Genomic DNA, 19,903 nt, shown 5'->3' on the forward strand with positions numbered 1-19,903 from the left:
CTGCGAAGGACTGCTGCCCTGACTGTCGCCCTGTCTTGGACCCTCTTGTGATGATTTGTAAGGCGAGACATTAGACGGTCTTCTGGTGGCGTGAAAGACATTTTGGTTAAGTATAAGTGGGTCGCTCCCACAACTTGGTTTTGTTTCTTGGTTTTGATTCGGCCATTGCAATAGTCGAAGCCGAGGGGTTCGTATATTTACGAGTGTATCATTTTTGATAACCCCTTGAAGTTTGAAGCAAGACTAGTGAGCTAAAGATGCCTGGTTTTGGCAAAATTAGGAAATGGTTTTGTTGTAGTTGTAATAAGGATTCCCGATTGGAGGACTCGTGTCCGATACCTCCGGTTGGAACTCCAACCTATGAGCTCTATTCAAAGCATGGTGTGGGTCCCATTACCTTTAATGAAGTATGGGTCCGTTATACAAGGAAAGATGGTGTTTTACGATGGCCCCAACATAGTAGTTTTGAATCAGATGTTTTAGATACCCTAGAAGTTGCGCTATTTAAGAAGAAAGCCCGGCCGGCGATGTTTGACTCTTTCCACCTTTGGCGTAAGGAAGCCAAACAGCGAGAAATTAAGCAAGTTAAGAGAGATAGGAAGGAAAGAAATATGACGGTAATGCAAGCTGCTAGGCAGTTTAAGGAAGATGAAGAAGACCGTGCGATTGAAGTGTTAGATAGACAACATTGTATGGCTATTGACAAATGTTACCCGGCTTTGCCACCTCCCCTTTCAGATGTGACTGAAGACCCTGAAAAGGATCCTTTGATGTCACATTTACTGAGATTACCACCCCCTTATGTGCAGGGTGCTACTGCACCTCCGTTACCTCCAGTTGTTGCACCCCTTGTTGTCGTTCAAACCCCTGTTGTTGTTCCGCCACCTGTTGCTTCACAGGTGGTTCTTCCTTCCGCGGTGCAGCCCCCTCTATGGCCGCCAGCTTTGCCACCAGCCTTGCCTCAAACTCCTTTGCCTTACACTCCTTTATCCTCGACTTCTCTTATTTCTGTCCCTACGTCTCTCTTGCTTCAAAACACTTTGTCTCCTGTCCTCATGTCAACTTCTTCTCCTTCTGCTCGGCAACGAATGACTGAGACTGTCACTAGTCTTTTGTCTCGTTTCTTTGGGTCACTGAATATGACCCCTGTTTCTGAATGTAAGCAGAGACGTAGTCAGCTTCCTGGTCCCGAAGAGCGGGCAGTGTTAGATTTCCTTGCTCGTAGATGGGTTTCGAATGCCTCCAAGTACAGTCCACAAGTGGTTATGGATATCTTCCTACAGTGGGAGGCACCAAAACAAAGGTATGTTTTTGATGTCATGTGTACCTTCCTTCGTCAGGAGTGGGAAGATAATGAGTTGAGTTCAATTCCACTGGAATTGATTAATGTTCAGTCTGAATTTGCTAAAGGAACAATAGTGGGTTCCGATGTTGAGAAAGCGGTAGAGACACTACTCACTTTTAGGTCTAGACTTCCACCTCAGTCATTGTTCGAACCTAACCCTTCTGTTAGGAGAAAAGTGAAGCAGTATCCTATGAGAGAGGTTCCCCCTGTATGGAGAGAGGCAGTTGTGGCTGATGCCGATCATGGTATTGCGGCTGCACCGGCTCATTTTCAGCAAGTGTGGGTGTATGTCCCTTGGAAGAGAGCTAAGGTCCTGGCTCTTAAGCAGACCTTGCCCGACCCCCGTAAAAATCCTGCTGGTTATTACAAGGAATTGTCTCAGACAGTTGATGCATGTGTTATGAATTTAGCTGACATAGATATGTTGATGGGTAATGTAGTTCCTCAACCCTTGTGGGCGAAGATCCGTCACGAAGATCACGCGCCAGAGTTAGGAGATACGTGGGTTAATATTACTGCTGCAGATGGTCGGCAGGTAGGAGGTGCCAAACCTGAACCCTTAGTTGCAGAACTACCTGGTAGAATTATTAATTTAATGAAAACTATGATGCCTCCTTTGCGGGTGAATTGGGACAAGTTAGCAGCATGCAAACAAAAGAAAGATGAGAGTGTGTCTGATTTCTTCACTAGGTTTGAGGAAACATTCATTGATCATAGTGGTCAGGACATGAGTACAGAAGGTGGTCAGAGGTTGTTTGTAGATAAGTTTGTTTTTAATTTACTTCCTGAACTTTCTAATAAGTTAAAGGACTCTGAGAGTTCATGGGCTGTTTCTTCTTCGGCCCAGATATTGGCTACTGCACAATACTATGAGAATAGAGATAAAGATGAGAAGGATAAAGTAGAGAAGAAGACTAGAGAATTAAAAACGAAAGTTCTTCTGCAGCAGGCTTATCCGCCTCGCCCTAATCAGCGTCAGTTTCAACAACCCCCACAGTTTCAGAAACTGTTGCAGAAGCCTGAGTCTTTTGCTTCGCGACTCCCACTAGGCCCTAATCAGTGTGCTTATTGTAAAGAGGAAGGTAACTTCAAGAATAGTTGCCCGATCTTGCTACAGCGTGCGAATGGTATGTCTGGTCTGAGAGGTCGTGGTGGTTTCCAACAAGTACCTAGGGTAGGGGACGTGGTACATTTCTCCAGAATGAGCGTTTCTTTTCCCCTCAGAATTCTATAAATTATTTTGACCAACAGAATGTTCCGACCGTCCAGTCCACTCAGTAATACACCGATGATTATTATGTTGGAAGTGAGAGTGCTGGTTTTAATGATAGTTAGGACAGCCATGGACAAAGGGAGGGAGTAGTGTCAGTTCCAGTAGACCAGAGTGGACCTTATGCTAAAGTGATTACATCAGGTGTGGCAGAACCTTTTCTTTTGGATACTGGTGCAGCAAAGAGTTCTATGATGCACTCTAAACTCCCTGGCGCACCTTTGTCTGGCTTGACTAATGTTTCGGTAGGATTTTCTGGCGCCCCAGTTCGTAACCCGGTTTCTTGTCATTTGCCCCTTTCTATTGGTCCTTGTGAACTGGAGGCTCCCCTTATTCTAACGGCTGGCTGTGGCGAGAATTTGTTGGGTTTGGACTTGTTAAAAAGATTGCATGCGACATTACATTGTTCTCCTTTGGGAGTACATCTTACGGTGGGTAAGAAAGTGATTTCCCCGATGTATCTGTCTAAGGATCGCCTTCCACTGGAACTGCGTTCTCTCCCTGATACACTTTGGGCTACAGGTCCTAATGATGTTGGTCTTTTGCAGATTCCACCCTACGTTGTTACCCTTAAGTCGAATGCTAAATTACCTCGCATTCCTCAGTACAAAATTTCCAGTGATGGCGAAAGAGCTCTTTTAGCGATTATCTATGATTTGGTTGAGAAAGGTGTGGTTGAAGAAACAAGAGGCAATGTGTGTAATAGTCCTGTTCTGCCTGTCCTTAAGCGTACTGACTCTTCTCAGCCACCTGTGTATCGGTTTGTGATCGACCTTCGAGAGGTCAATAAGATTGTTGTGCACAGTTTCCTGTTGTCCCAGACATTACTGCTTTATTGACTATGATCCCTGCCTCAGCTACTTGGTTTTCTGTTATTGATCTGAAGAACGCTTTCTTCAGTATTCCGATTGCTGAGGAAAGTAGGGATATTTTTGGCTTCTCTTTAGGAGGCCGCAGTTTCCGGTTTAAACGTGCTCCTCAAGGTTATTGTGAGCGTCCCTCCATTTATAGTCACGCTTTGAAAACTCAGCTTGATACTTTTGCATTGCCTTCTGGTGCTACTCTTATCCAGTATGTTGATGATCTGTTGGTTGCTGCTGATGATGAAGAGATTTGTAAAGAAGTTACTCTTTCTTTGTTGCAACACCTGTCTGACCTTCATCATAAAGTGTCACCTTCGAAGTTGCAATATTGCCGACAAGAAGTGACCTACTTAGGTCATCTCTTGTCGAAGGAGGGAAGACGAATGACCCCAGAGCGTATTCAAGCGATTGCCCAAATGACTGTGCCATGCACACAGATAGAGGTGCGTGCCTTCTTAGGTATCACCCTTGTATTGTAGACAGTGGATTCCGAATTTTTCTTTGCTAGGGAAACCTTTGTTGTCACTTACACTTAAGGAGACACCACACCCTCTTCCTTGGTCTGACGAATGTCAGAAGAGTTTTTCTGAATTGCATGATGCATTGTGTTCTGCTCCGGTGTTGGGTACCCCCGACTATAGTAAACCTTTTACACCTAATGTACACGAGAGAGAAGGCTGTGCGTTGTCAGTATTGACGCAACAATTTGGAGACAAGCAGCGCCCATGTGCGTATTTTTCAGCCACTTTAGATCCGGTAGCTAGGGCATTGCCTAGTTGTCTAAGAGCTACAGCGGCAGCGGCTGTTTCTATCCGACAGTCTGCTGGTTTGGTATTGGATAATACATTGATTGTGATGGTCCCACATGCAGTGGATACCCTATTGAATAGAACAAAGACTCAACATCTTACCAGTGCACGTTTGTCATGTTATGAGTTGACTCTTTTGGCTAGCCATGTGCACATCAAGCGGTGCAACACATTGAATCCAGCTACATTGTTACCAATTTTTGTAGAGACAGATGCTCAGGAATGGTACAAAAAGGGGTGGTGATGGACGGAGCATCTGAACCAATCAAACACTCACACCCAGTCAAAAGATCTGGGTTTGATCCATCACCGTTCTTTAGCCCACTCTGCCACCCCAGTTCAGACATGGCTATATGCAAATCAGTCTGACCCTGTGCCTCATGGGAACAGTACAGCCTGAACTGCCAAGCCATGCCTTCCCTGGACCGGAAACAAGCCGTCTTCAGCCCGGCGTGCTTGAAGGCACAGGGTCAGACTGATTTGCATATAGCCATGTCTGAACTGGGGTGGCAGAGTGGGCTAAAGAACGGAGATGGATCAAACCCAGATCTTTTGACTGGGTGTGAGTGTTTGATTGGTTCAGATGCTCCGTCCATCACCACCCCCTTTTGTACCGCTTTGGCCGCCATAAGTGTGGCAGGGTATGCTCAGACGTGAGTCCCTTGCTCACTTTGCCACTGGATTCAAGCAAGCCGGGCTGAAGACGGCTGTAATGCCAGAAACCGGTCCTCGGAAGCTTGTTTCCGGTCCAGGGAAGGCATGGCTTGGTAGTTCGGGCTGGACTGTTTCCATGAGGCACAGGGTCAGACTGATTTGCATATGGCCATGTCTGAACGGGGGTGGCTAAAGAACGGTGATGGATTAAACCCAGATCTGTTGACTGGGTGTGAGTGTTTGATTGGTTCAGATGCTCCGTCCATCACCACCCCTTTTGTACCGCTCGGAATAAGTACAGGAATTTTGACAGAATGTTCATTAGAATAATATTACAGCGGCTTACTATACTAATAGGGAGCAGATGCCATGAGTGCAGTTTTGAAGTTACTTAATGCAGTAAAGGTGTGTTGTTGAATTGAAAATATATTATCAACTGGCTACTCTGCTTTACTCCTAAGTAAGTGGCGTTGTTGCTACTCCAGGAATCGGTTTCTCTAATTTAATCATTAAACAGTATATGTATTTTTGTTAGATTTAGCATATAACCAGAGAAGACTCCGATCCCATTAGCCAGGTCTGATATTGAGCTGATTGATATTTTTATGACTAATCTATGTCATCAGCAAAAGCTGTAATTTTAAGCCTACAGCCACCAAGTATTACTGGCTGGATTCCTTCATTCAGTGACAGGGACTTCAAGTACAACTCAATGTAGAGAGCAAACAGGAGGGGAGAGAGCGGACACCCCTTGACAAGTGCCCCTAAAGATCTTAAATGATAAAGAAAAATTCCCTCCATGCACTAACTTGGCCATGAGATTCCTATATAGGGATTGAACCCACTTACTCAATCTATCCCAGTTAAAAGCCTTCCCGCCATCCAATAGAATCATACCAATACTATTTTCAGTAACATCTAATGGAGCAATGACCGAGTTTCTGTGACTTTTGGTAACCCTACCGAGTACAAAGTCATATTGAGACGAGTCCAGATTTTGCATTAGGGGGCCAGCCGAATTGCTAGTATCTTTGCAAAAACCTTTGCATCCGAATTGATCAGAGAGGTCGGTAAGAGCCCCTGTCCTCTGGTGGTTTATCGTTCTTCAGAAAAACGGCAATGCTAGTAAGATTTCATGTAGCAGGTGCCCCCCCCCTCCAAGCCCCCCCATATATGCTCTGTCAAGTTAATAAACTCCAGTAATATGATAACAATAAATGTTTTTAAAAATGTGTATCTTCGCCGGCTGCTTTTCGGGAAGTAAAAGCTTTGATAGCAGCCTCTACTTCACCCACAGTAATGTCTTTCTGTAATGCTGAAACTAGGTAGTCCACAGCCCTGTAAAAATTCCACAAGGTCAGACTGACTAATCAATTGGGGCTGGCTTTAAACATTATGATAGAAGGATGTGAACTGCTCAGCAATAGCCTGGGGGTTAGTATGCAAGACTGCATCATTGCCTTTAATACTTTGAATAACACACCTTGATCTCTTACCAGAGATCTGAGAGCTAAAATTCAACCTACATTTTTACCATATTCTTACTGAAATACTTTATTTTCATGAGAACTAGTAGCCACCTTTTCCGTGAGCCCCGATCTAAAAAACACTGACTTTCGATTAGATCAAGGTGTAGAGCCTGCCACCCTGGAATGTATTGCTTGCGCATGCAGAAGTTCTAATTCCACAATACCCTAATGAAGCCGTTTACACCCTCAGTCATAACCTTGTTTTTGTTAAGGATAAACTTTAGCATGACACCCCTAATGTAGTTTTTCATAGCGTCCCACTCAACCTGTGGTGGGGCCATTCCGGTATTCACCCTGATAAACTCCCTGAGTAACCTGTCTATGTGAATTTGATAATCTGAATTAGACAAGAGATGGTGAGGAAACATAAACTGATGTCGATCCCTTCTACCAGCAGTGGTCTGAAGCATCAGAAGTAATGGGTTAGGATCTGAGGTAATGCAAGGACAGACTTAAATTTCTGCACCCTGGATTAGCTGCCCCCGGCAAAAATTCATATCAATCTGTCAATATTGTTTATGTGGGGAAGAATAAAAGGTATACCCTGGCCTAGAGGGATATAAAACCCTCCATACATCAGTCACCCTGTGTTATCGGCTGAGTTCTTAAGTAGATGTCCTGGTTTTAACCATCCAAGGGTGAGCAGATTGATTAGTAAAATCTATACTGTAATCCATTACACAGTAGATCACCCATCAGAATTAAACAGTTCTCAACAGAGCACATAAAACATTCCCAGTTGGTCAAGGTTTGAACCATACACTGTACAAATGACATCTTTTTGCACATACATTGCAAACTGAACAATCACCCCCTTTCCCTGGGATCAGCTGCAATCTTAAGTACATTGACCTCCAAATGCCTAGCCAACGTTGTAGCTACCCCTGTTTAGAAAGAGACTGTGAAGGTATTATAACCAAGGTGTCTCTGTACTTAGTGATCCTTATATGCCAAGTGGATCTCAGTTAAAGAGAAACTGTGTTATAAAGCATTATTTCTTCTTGCACTAATTGGGTCTTTCTAAAGTTATTAAGGGCGGTAACATTCCAGTATATACATTACAATCCACCCATTGTAATGAACCACCCCTCAGTATAGCTTTTCCATATTCACATCCCAAACAATTACATGCCACACACCTAATTGCCCATTGATATAGCAACTTGTGACCATTTGGACTCATTTTACTTCCACAACCCACCTCCCAAAAAACGAACTGCCTGACAACCAATATATTTTGTGCATCACACTCCCTCGCCACCCCAACAGCCCCCTCCCCCGTGATTTAGGAAAGGAATCATCCCACCCCTTAGATGTCAGCTGGTATGACAGCACCGAGAGGTCTCTACGATGCCCCCACCAGTCTACCTCCAGACCCCGCTCCCACAAACCCAAGTTAAGTCACTTAAATATTCAGAAAGAGAAAAAAAGCATAGGGTGATAACCAAAGAAGAAAAAAAAAAGAAACAAGTGTGCACACTCAAGCATTAATTAAGCATGAATTAAGCAAACCGGAACTGAGCACCTAGGCCACCTTCATATCAGTTCGGGGTCAGGTAGGCAGAGATAACCCCCGCCATTGACTAATGCCTGAAACTGCGGCAGACTCAGCGTAACAAAACTGTGTTTAGCCACCCTTAACAATCTTAAATCTAGCTGGTTCCTGAGGAAAGACCTGTGCCCCAGCAGCTTTCAGTAGGCCAGTCATCTGACGTAACTTCCACCGCCTATCCATCAAGAGTTTACAGAGATCTGATCGAAAAAACACAGACATCAAATCTTTCGCAACAGGTGTAATAGAGCAGACTTTGAGGGAGATCAAATGCCTTAACAAGAAGTTGCCTACAAATTTTAAAATTGAGCGGGTGCTTTGGATTAGCATTAGCATGATTATGAATTATTGGGAGACGATGTGCGTGCTGTATTTGTGAGTCCATGTCACAATCTGCAAGGTCTGGGAACACTCTTTCGAACAACTTGACAATGAACTGCCATGGATCATCTCCTTCACTTTAGGTATCCCAAAAACTCTCACATTATTATGTCACTGATGATTCTCCAGGCCTTCAATTTTAGATTTAAGCAATGCCAGTTGGCTATCATGGCACCTGATAGATTTAACTATGGCTTTTTCTACTTCCTCGATCCCTGTGACCACCTGCTGGAGCTCAACAATTTCCGTGGTGTGTGCTATAACTTTTCTCATCACCTCTGCCAGGGACTGCTGCAATATCAAATTATCCACTCTGACTTGGGCGTAGTGTTGCAGCGCCTCAGAGTGCTGAACTTGCAAAAGCTGTAGAATTGCAGATAGAGATAGCTCCTGTAATTCCCCCGGCATAGAGGTGTTAGTCAGTGCTACTGGTCTGGAATACCCCGAGGGGATGCTGCCGGGTGAGTTTAATGAATTGGATTGAATTCGAAACTGAGGGAGATGCTAGAATGCTGCTTTGGAACCGGTCGTTCATAATACCCCTTGGCGGTTGGCCTGCCGGACACACAGTTGTCAGCTGTGAAATTAAAGCTATTAGTTCACCCTTGGAAATACCCCAGTTCTGCAGTGAGCTGCCTATTTTTTTGTTTAAATTTGTTTATTGTTTTTTTTTTGCAGTTTACATTCAGCTTGACAGTAATTATGCAGTATAGTGGTGTATTAATGTAGGTACACAATATCAGTAAGAGCCGAGAGGGCCTTCCTATACAGTAATCTTTTATTAATCAACCATTCCAAGCTGTTCGGTCCTTTAATGTTTATCAAATAGTCCCCTGCGATGTCAGTAGTTGACCCCTGAGGAAAGCAGAGACTGTCTGTGGCCAGCGATCCATCATTCTGAACGTGGTATCGGCCCTGTGTCATGTTGATCGTCACAAAGTCGTTCCATGTATTGTCAACAGGGGCCGGGATGATACGTGTCTGCATGTGTTGTCATGTCGTCCTTGTCTATAGGCTTTACCAATAAACCACTGGCAGGGGGGAATACCTCTTCCAGTCTAAATTTTCTAACTTTTTAACCTTTGGGGCGAACCTGTTGGGATGGGGAGGTTATCAGCTGTGCTGGTGCAGGGTTGCAATGAACCTTGAGTGTATAATGCGGTGGTGTGCGGGGAGTCAGCAGCGTGTGCTGGATGGCAGGGGTCGCAGGGTGCGAGGCTATGTGGTATTCAGGTGGGTTTGTGACTGTGTCATTGGGGTGTAGGGGCCGGAGTGGCTGTTCGGGTCGGGGACTGCGAGCTTGCCGGTGACTCTTGTGGGTTCGTTGCTTTTGTAAATCCGTGCATTAATTGGGCCCATTCTAGGGATATAGGGTGTTTGCGGTGTCCCTTCACTTCCTCCTCCCGGAGTATCTCTTCCTCCGCTTTACCGCATTTATGCATGGCGCCTATCCAGGCTGCTGCCGGCGGCCCTATGGGTGCTCTCCAATGCATGGCTATTCCCCGCTTTGCCAAGAGAATGGCCAGTGATAGGAAACGATGCTGCACTTTCTCGGTTTTCCGCCTGCGGAAGATCCCGAGCGCACATGCTTCCCAAGTAGACATGGTTGTGATGGCAGTGACCTCTTCAAGGGTCCGATGGACCGTGCCCCAGAACCCTTGGAGTGTGGGGCAGTCCCAGAACATATGTTTAAAATCTGCTTCCGGGGTTTGACAGCGGGGACAGGCAAAGTGTGTGTCTGGAAAGAAGCGATGCAAGCGGCGGGGTGTGAGGTATGCTCTATGGAGGATATTAAACTGTATGTTACGGAATCGTGCATTCCTGGATATTTTTTTGGGGTATTCTAGGGCCGTACTCCATTCTTTGTCGTGGACCACTCTGCCTATGTCCGTCTCCCACTTCTGATGCAGGGGCTGATGGGATGGGAGGATCAGTATACGTACTGCCTTGTAAAGCCAGGTGACCAGTTGTCGCCCCACTCCCATGTGTAAGATCGTGTGTATCACTGGGTGAGGTGTGGGCTCCCCTGCGCTAGGATTCCAGTATCTGCGACTGCTATCTATTAATTGCCTGTGTAACAAGAATTGCCCGGGGGGAGATCATACTGCCACATCATTTATTTATTTCGCAATTTGTTTAGCGCGCAAATACCCGGAGGTGTCTCGGCGCTATAGGATCAGAAACTGCACAAACTAAAGCATCTATTGTGTAAACAACCACGTCTTAAGTTGTTTCCTGAAGCTGAATAGCGTGGGGCATGTCTTAATACACAGAGGGAGTGAGTTCCACAGTCTGGCAGTAGCCACTATGAAACGTCTGTCACCCCAGTTGACCTTTTTTGTGGGTGGGACGTTCAAAAGATGGGCTGAAGATGAACGGAGAATTCTTGGTGCCTCTGGGGGTTTAAATGCTGATTTGAGGAACTGAGGTCCAGTATTATTAATGGCTTTGTAAGCTATACATAGAGCCTTGAACTTGTGCGACTCCTCACTGGAAGCAAGTGCAGATTGTGAATAAAAGGGGAAATGGAGTGGTGTTTTGGGATGTTGAGCAATACCCTGGCCGCAGCATTCTGCACCAGCTGAATCTTGTTAAGCACTTTTGCCTGGGCATTAAGCAGAAGGGCATTGCAATAATCAGTTCGTGAAAATACCAGGGAGGTAATAAGAGTTTTTGCCGCCGAAGTGGGTATGTAAGGTAGGACTTTTTTAATTTTCCTTAAGGTGAAAAAGGATGAGGAGACAACATTATTTACATGGTGATTGAAGAGAAGCCGATCATCAAAGATGACTCCAAGGTTTCTTACCTTTTTGACTGGTATGGGCAGGGGGACTAGTTCACTTGGCCACCACTGAGGGGACCAGCAGGGTTCTAACTTGCCAAACAGCATAATCTCGGTCTTGTTGGAATTAAGTTTGAGACAGTTGGCCGCCATCCAGGAGCTGATGGACAACATTGCTTCCCGGAAATTGGCAGCCACCCTGTCTCCATCCCGGTGTATTGAAAGGACTAACTGAGTATCATCAGCATAGGTGGTAAGGCTGATATCATGTTCCTTTATCACCCTCACCAAGTTCGACACATAGATGTTGAAAAGAGTCGGACTTAGCGAGGAGCCCTGTGGAACACCGCAGGGAAGAGAAAGAGGAGATGAATAAAAAGAACCCAATTTAACAGTTTGAGACCAGTTATGTAGAAATGATGCAATCAAGGCCTTGGCTTTGTGTTTCACCCCCATGGCTGCGACACGGTCGATCAAGATGTTATGATCGACCGGGTCGAACGCCGCTGACAAGTCCAGCAATATCAGGACTGCCGCTCCTCCCTTGTCTAATATGTATCTAATTTCATCTGCTGCTTTGATAAGCGCTGTTTCAGTTCCATGTGCACTCCTGAAGCCAAATTGGGTGTCATCTAATAGGTTGTGAGTATCAATAAATTCTGATAATTGTTGATTCATAAGGCTTTCAAAAATTTTAGATGGAAAGGGTAGACATGCAATAGGTCTGAAACTAGCAGGATCTGTGTGGTCAAGGGAGTTTTTTTTTTAAAAGGGGTCTGATGATCGCTTTTTTCCATACCGACGGGTAGGTACCTGCCTGAAACATATTATTGCAAATGGTAGCTATTGCAGGTGAGATAGCCTCCGGAATGAGGTTGAGAACAAAAGGAGGACAAGGGTCTAATGGTGAACCTGATTTGATGGTGGTGACAAGATGTGAAATTTGTTCCAGTGTGACTGAGTGAAAAAGAGAAAAAGACGGAGAAATGGGGAAATGATTAGGGTCTGGGGATTTGGCTGTAGGCATAGCTTGGGGAGAAAAAGCAGAAAATATGGAGGTTACTTTGTCGGTAAAGTAATCCGCCAGCGAATCGCACAGTTGTTGGGAAGTTTTCTCTGGTGGAATGGGAGGCTTAGTCAGATGGTTAACTACATGAAAAAGCTTTTTGATGGAGTTTTCTGCTGATTCAATCTGGGTGACATAATAGCTGCTTTTTTCTATGACAAGCTGCTGCTTATATTTATTGAGGGCACTTTTGTAAATGAGTTTATCTGTGAGGTTATAATGTTTCCGCCAATGTCGCTCTAAATTCCTGCAGAATTGTCTCTGTAAACGCAGGTTTTCAGAAAACCAGGGGGCTGAGGGCAAAGTGCGATTTCGAAAAATGACTTTTGGTGGTGCGAAAACGTCTAGAGCGTTGTTCAGTTGTGAAAGATAATTATTAGATGCTATATCTGGATCCGTCTCGATTGTATCTAATGATGAGGCCAAAGTAGCCGATAAGTGTGGGATATTAATGTTTTTCCAGTTCCTAGACGTAACTGGAGACGCAGATTTCATCGGAGGAACTGTGGGATTGTTAAGCCTAATAACAAAAAATACCGCTGAATGATCTGTCCAGGTAAGAGGCAATTGTGAGGAATAGGAAATATCTAGATTGTTTGTGAAAATCCCATCCAAAGTGTGGCCTGCGATATGAGTAGGTGCCGAGACGAGTTGGTTAAGTCCTGCAGCTGTCATATCTTCAAGGAGTGATACAGTATCGTTATCAGTATCAGCCTCTAAATGAAAATTAAAATCCCCAAGAATAGTGAAATGAGGAGTTCCTACTACACTTTCCAGAAGATTATTAATGTTTGCAAGGAATCTAGTGCGTGGGCCTGGAGGATGATATACCAGATTTCCTGAAAATGATTGATTGGCAGTGAAAGTAATTGTAAAAGAGAGTGCCTCACAACTCATGTTAAGAAGAGGTGTCGTATTAATGCTAAAATGATCTCTATAAATAATAGCCAGACCACCTCCTTTTTTTATCGGTCTGTCTAATCGATTTACACAAAAACCAGGTGGCAGGGCCGCTGTGAAATCCGGGTCTGCTGCCGCGTCTCCCCATGTTTCTGTGATGAAAAGTAAATCAATAGAGTGTGCAGTAATAAGTTCGAGGATATCTAATTTATGTTTTGAAAGAGAGCGAGCATTTATAAGTGCCGCCTGCAGTGAGCTATGCCGATCTTTATTAAGGGGGGGGCGTGTACAAGATTTACAAAAAAAAGGTCCACAAAACGACTCTGAGAAAATGAAGTGGGGTGGGGTGTGCAAACAGTGCATGGAAGGTCTGAGGGCCAGTAGTGAATAGCGCTGTATGTCAAGAGTTGGGCGGGTTGCTCGAGAGAACTGGCCAGCGGCCCGGTCTCGGCGCGGACGGGCGCAGACGGGCATGACTCTGGCGCGACTCCGGCGCGCTGACGGCGCGCCCGCTGCGCACGTCCGCTGCGCTTGACTGAGTGCATCGTCTTATGTACCGGTGGGGAAGGCGGAAGGCTAGAGAGCTGACCTTGCTGGTGGTGGCCGAGCGGAAGTGGAGGGGGGAACCTTCCGGTTGTGGCGCTTGTTCCCTCCACACAACCAAACTTTTGGTGGTGGAGTAGTAGAACTCGCCTGGACACAAAGGTAAGTGGTGGTACAGCGATCAATCCAACAACATGATGACGCTTTTACATAGTGCAATAATTAAAACAATAAAACAAAAATAAACAGTCGTACATCTTCAGCTGCCCCTCTTCGAAGAGCGATTCTACCTCTGTGACTGCCAGATCTGTCCAGGTCGGAAGCGTTCCCTGCGTGTAGTACGTGTCCCCTCGTGGGAAGCCCACCAGTGGGAGCAAGGGTGAGTATGGCGGATGTGTTTTGGACATGCGGTGGATACGCATCATACAGGTGCGGGCTATGGACAGCTGCAGTGGCCGAGTACGTATGGGTTTAGTACCTGGTAGCAGCGTTCTGTGGATTGCTGGTTGTGGCATGGGGCCGTCTGCAGTGATGGTTTCTCCTATGTGTCGCCCCGCTGTCCAATATGACAGCCATTAGAGCTGAGCCGCTAAGAAGTATGCCTCAAAATCCGGCGCTCCCAATCCCCCCTCCGTTGAAGGCAGGTAAAGTGTTGACAACGCGACTCGTCGTTGTCCCCCGCTCCACACCAGCTCCCTGAGGAGACTGTCCAGCTCTTTAAAAAACGATTGCGGCGGAATCACTGGGAGATTAACAAAATGATACAGTAGTCTGGGGACCATTATCATTTTTGCCAGGGCCACTCGACCTATGGGTGCCAACGGCAGCGTCTTCCAAAAGCCCACTGCTGATCGCAGCCCTGTCAGGGTTTTACGATGGTTTCCCTCGTAGAGATCTTCTGGGGTGTGATATAACCGCACCCCCAGATAACGGGGGCTTCCGCATTCCACGCGAGCGCTTGGGTGCCTATACGGGCCTCGAATGGGGCCAGACGGGACCTCAGCGGGTACAGCGAGGACTTCTCCCAGTTGACCTTGAGGCCCGAGATGTCCGCAAAGTCCTCCAGTGCTCTCCAGATACATGTCAGGTCGCTGGTGGCGTCCCATACATATATTAAGAGGTTGTCTGCGTATAAGGACACAGTGCCTCATGCCTGTCATGGAAATTCCCCATTCCTCACCCTCTCATCGCAGGCGGATTGCTAGGGGTTCGACCGCTAAGGCGAATAGGAGGGGTGACAGCGGACACCCCTGTCTGGTTCCTCGCTCTACCGCGAACTCTGACGAGATATAGCTGCCCATCCGGACTCGGGACGTGAGGCGCGTGTATAGGAGCCTTGTGTACGCTGACAGGCCTGGGCCAATATTATTTCTTCTGAGGACCTCGAATAAGTACGCCCATAAGAGAGTGTCAAATGCCTTTTCGGGATCTAATATGAGACATGCTGCGTTGGGAAATTGCTCCCGTGTCGCATCCTGAATGTGAAACAGTCTACGGAGGTTGTGTGACGTGTTGCGGTTTGGAACAAACCCACATTGGTCTGGGTGGATTAACGGGGTTAGGACTTGGGCGTATCTCTCCGCTAGTATTTTACCTAAGATTTTGCAGTCCGTATTAAGCAACGTGATCGGTCTATAGGACGACGGGAGTGTGGGGTCCCTCTGCGGTTTCAGAAATGTAACTATTATGGACTCCCTGAGGGAGCCCGGCAAAACCCCCGCCTCTAGCGCGCCGTTGTACATGAGGACCATTCGTGGGACCAGGTGGGTCGAGAAGGTTCTATAGTACTCGAGGGGGAAGCCATTCATCCCTGGGTCTTTGTTCCTGGCTAATGCTCCTATCACCTTTTTTACCTCTGCCGGTCTTATGTTTTGCTCTAGGTCTTTCTTATCTTCCGGCGAGACTTGGGGGAGTGTCAGAGTGTGGAAGAATCTGTCCAGCGCTTAGGGGTCTCCCTGTCTTGGGGCTTGATAAATGTGGGAATAATATGTGCGGAAGACTTGCAGAATTGCAAGTTGGGAGGTTTGAGGCCATCCAGTCTGATCTTTAATTTCTGCTATGGGTTTCAGTTCGGGGTCCTGCCTAGCTAGCCAGGCCAATAGTGTTCCTCCCCTATTGCCCTCCCGGTGTACTTTGGCTGCATAGACTCTGAAATTATATTTGCGGAGATCTCTTAGTGTTTCCGCATACCTTGTTTTTGCTTCGGCCACGCATTCCTGGGTGGTCCCGCCGCAGTCGTCTGCTTTTAGTAGGGTTGCTAAAGTGCGTTCCGAGTCCTGTAGTGTGCGCTCTAGAAGTCTGCGCACACCCACCACTTGCTGAATACAATGACCCCTTGCCGTCACTTTATGTGCGTCCCATTCTACGAGCCTAGAGGATGCTGTCCCTGCGTTAGGTGTGAAGTGTTCCTGTAGGTATCCCCCGTGAGCATGTGTGAATGTCTGATCCGTGAGACACTCTCGAGGGAGTTTCTAGGTGGGCACTGGAGGGTGTGGCGGTTTCCACCTAAGGATCAGTGAGTGGGCATCGTGGTCCGAGAGTACCCTCCCCAGGTAGTCCGTATGTTGCACCTTAGTGTGCAGAGCCGTCGAGCAAAGGAATCTATCTAGGCGCACTCGGAGGTCATGAGGAATGGAATGAAATGAGTACAGTTTCGTGGTGGGGTGTAGTGCCCTCCATGTGTCGATCAATGCCCATTGTTTCACCCATGTATTAAAGAGCTCCGTTTGTTTGTAAAGTGGTGAATGTGCTGGTGGGGGGCGGGAGCGGTCCAGGGCCGCGTCTAGGACACAGTTGTAATCTCCATCTAGTATCCAGGGGGTGTGGGTATGCTGCGCTAGCGTTTTCGAGAGGTCGGCTCCAAAACACATTCTGCTCTATGTTAGGGGCGTATATACTGCCTATTAGTTCTGGTTGCCCATCCAATAGTCCCTCCAGCAGCACATATCGCCCTTCCTTATCCACCACCCTGGCCTGCTCTTTAAATGGGATTCTGGCCTGACCCAGATCAATGCCCCTCTGACAAACGCGGAGTACCCGGTGGCGCAGATAATGCCCCTCCATTTTCTCTGTATACGCCCTACCTCTGTCGTCGTCAAGTGGGTCTCTTGTAAGAGGGCTATGTGCGCTTGTTGTCTTTTCAGGTAAGCATACACTGCATACCGCTTACTCGCCGTGTGTAATCCCCGTAAATTCTGTGTGATGAATGTTATGTCTGTGTTAGGGATTCTCGTCATGTCTGTCAACTAGTCACGTATGTCATAAGCCCACTTCCCCCTGGTGCATGACTTGAGCCACCCTCGCCCATACAATCATCCCCCACATGTTCATTAGTAGACCAGCTGTATGCTCCCGCAGGGGTATTAGGAAAAGATGGGAAACAGGGAAACTTAAGAACAATGTCTGGGAAACCGTACCAACTGAGGGGACCTATTCCTTGGCACAATAAGTCCAAACCGTACATCTCGTACTGTCTCTAGTTCGTTTAGTGTAGGGGGTGGGTAGACGTCGCCGCCGAGGGCTCGAGGTCTGGCTGCCCACTGCATAGTGTATCTGTAAGTGTATTCGCGGCTGCCATTACCTTCGTTGGTGATTCACGATGCCTTCTGGTGTCCACCCCTCTGGAGCTTCCCGGCCTTACCGTATTCTCTGCTCGTTGTCCATTAAAGCAGCGTGTCAGCCGTTTGCGGGGTTACCAATGGTGGGGAGACTGAGCCCTCCCTGGAGGTGCGAGTGTCGCTGTGTTCTTCGTCTTCTTCTTCGGACGTGAAGATGTGCGGGCCTCGATCCGCTCCCGAGTCATCCACTGCATGTCGGGCCTCCACCGCCGCTTGTATGGCCTTCTGTCGGTCCGCTATTATTTGTTCCAGGTCAGGGGAGTTTCTAGCGTTGGGGACTGGCGGGCGGTTCAGCTGGGTGAGGGCAACCTTCTTGGAGCGCAGCCTCCGTCTGATGGGGAGGGTGCGTGATGGTGTGGCCCTTCGTTCCGGTAGGTCTTCATTGTGGTGCTCCAGCCAGCACCGGGCCTCCGCTGGATCCGTGAAGAAGTGTGTGGATTCTCCATATATAATCTTAAGGCGGGCCGGGAAGAGGAGCACATATTGCACCTTGTGTTGTCGCAGAGTTTGTTTTACCGCCTGGAACGTGGCTCACTGGCGTTGTACTGTCTGAGAATAATCTGGGAACAACATTACGTGCTTGTCTTCCAATCTGAGGGTTCTCGCTTGTCTAGCCGCTCGCAGTATCGTATCCCTATCTTGATAGTGCAGCAATTTAAGCAAAAACGGCCTGGGTGGGGAACCTGCCGGTGGTGGTCGGGCTGGGACCCTGTGCGCTCTCTCCACTGAGAAGAAGGGTGTGAGGTCCTGGGTTTGCGTGAATGTTTTTATACAAGTTTCTATGTAACGTATGGGGTCTGCCCCTTCCACTCCTTGTGGCAAATTGAGGACACGTATGTTGCTCCGGCGGGAGCGACCCTCCAAATCATCGGCCTTATGTTCTAGGAATTTGACTTTGTGCTGTAGTTCTTTGATGGCCTCTTCGTGCAGTTGGACATGCGGCTTTAGTTCTTGTAGCGTCTTTTCCTCTTGGCCCACCCAGTTTCCGGTGGTCATCTTGTAGGAGGTTAATGTCGGAAGCGAGTTCTCCGAATTTGTTCTCCATGGACAGCCGGGAGTGTTTTATGGCTGGCAGCACTTTATCTAGCTTAGTCGACATATCCTCTCCCCGTATCGGTTCTGCGGTCTTAGGTTTTCCCGATCGTCTCAGGGCCGGCGCCGGCGTCGTGGTCATTGTCCGTTGTGGTCTACCCATTGCTGCCACAGGTGACTTACTGGCTGGGTGGTGATGTCGTCGCTGTTAGGGATCTTGGGTCACTCTCAGGGATGACACTTTCTGTCTCTGCTGTGTGATCGCGTGTCCCTGGTGCCGTGCACTGGAGTGGGCTCACACGTTTGTTCAGTGACTAGCGACTCTCGTCACCCTTCTGCGGTTGAGCCGTACTCGGAGCCAGTGTGCCCTCGGAGGGGGGCTCGCAGTGAACGGGGGCTCCCCAGAGGCACCCGGGGCCCACCTGCGCTTATGATACCGGTGCGGCACTGCAGCTCGTCCCTAATGTTTCCCGTGGGGGTGTCGCCAGGGTGATCGTCGGGCCTTTGCTGTGGGCCGTCGCATGTACATCAGGAGCGGCTTGCGTCTGCCGCAATTTTGTTGCCGCTGTCCGGTCCCCTGCGGTCCTGTTGGGGTGGGGGTCAAGGGGAGGGCCAGTCCTGATCTCCGGCCCAGCAGTTTATGTCGGGGGGGGCCTCCCGTGCTGAGGTACTGGGTTTTTAAGAACCGGCACAGAACCGGTAACCCAGCGGTGTCAGGGTACACCCAGAGACCTCGGGTTCTTCCTGATCCAGACCACAGAAACTCAGAGTCTTCTAGGTGAAGTCAAAGATTAGTTTATTGGCTGCAACCAAGGTAACAAGTGTCCTAGAAGTACCACACGGGGAAGTATATTCTCAGGAGACTGCTCACCTTTACAAAGTCAGGCTTCTCTTCTTATACACAATTTTAAGCTTCCGGCAAAACATTCTTGGTTGTAAAGTAAATAGTTAACATATCTCCAATACAAAGAAAAAGCAGAGTCATGATGACATGTCCATATTTCACTTCGTGCTGCCTACAACAAATCACCTGGCAAGGCCCAACATTTCATCAGATATCGGTGGACCCCCAATAAAACAGGCACCTCCCCATCATAAAGTAAGTGAAGCAAAAGAGTAGAGACAGATGTGAGCAAGATACGGCAGGTGTGCGCGCTGAAATGGTTTTATGGCTTGTTGAGCCTTGATGCTATCTTGCTCGGCCACTGGGAGGGGAACTGACCTAACGAGTTCGGCCTGGGGCAATGGTTCCAACTTGTACAGGTCATGGAAAAGTCGATTAAGGAGTATGTGTCCTCGTGGAATTGAATTCAACTGGATTAAGGCCTATGTAAAGGGCAACACATAAATGGAAGCCAAGGGTTCAGAACGCAAATGACGATTTCGAGGTGCAATCGTCACTCGAATATGCTGAAAATATATGTACATGATGTACTCGTCATTCTCGGTCTTTTGATACCAAATTCGTCATGTTTCGACGAAGTTTTAATTCTCGAGTCCAGAACGATTACACGAATCCAGATTTTCAGAACCACAATCCCTCCTTTTGCCCTTACATAG

The sequence above is a fragment of the Lissotriton helveticus genome, chromosome 9, assembly GCF_964261635.1.
Source record: "Lissotriton helveticus chromosome 9, aLisHel1.1, whole genome shotgun sequence".
Classification (NCBI taxonomy): Eukaryota; Metazoa; Chordata; class Amphibia; order Caudata; family Salamandridae; genus Lissotriton; species Lissotriton helveticus.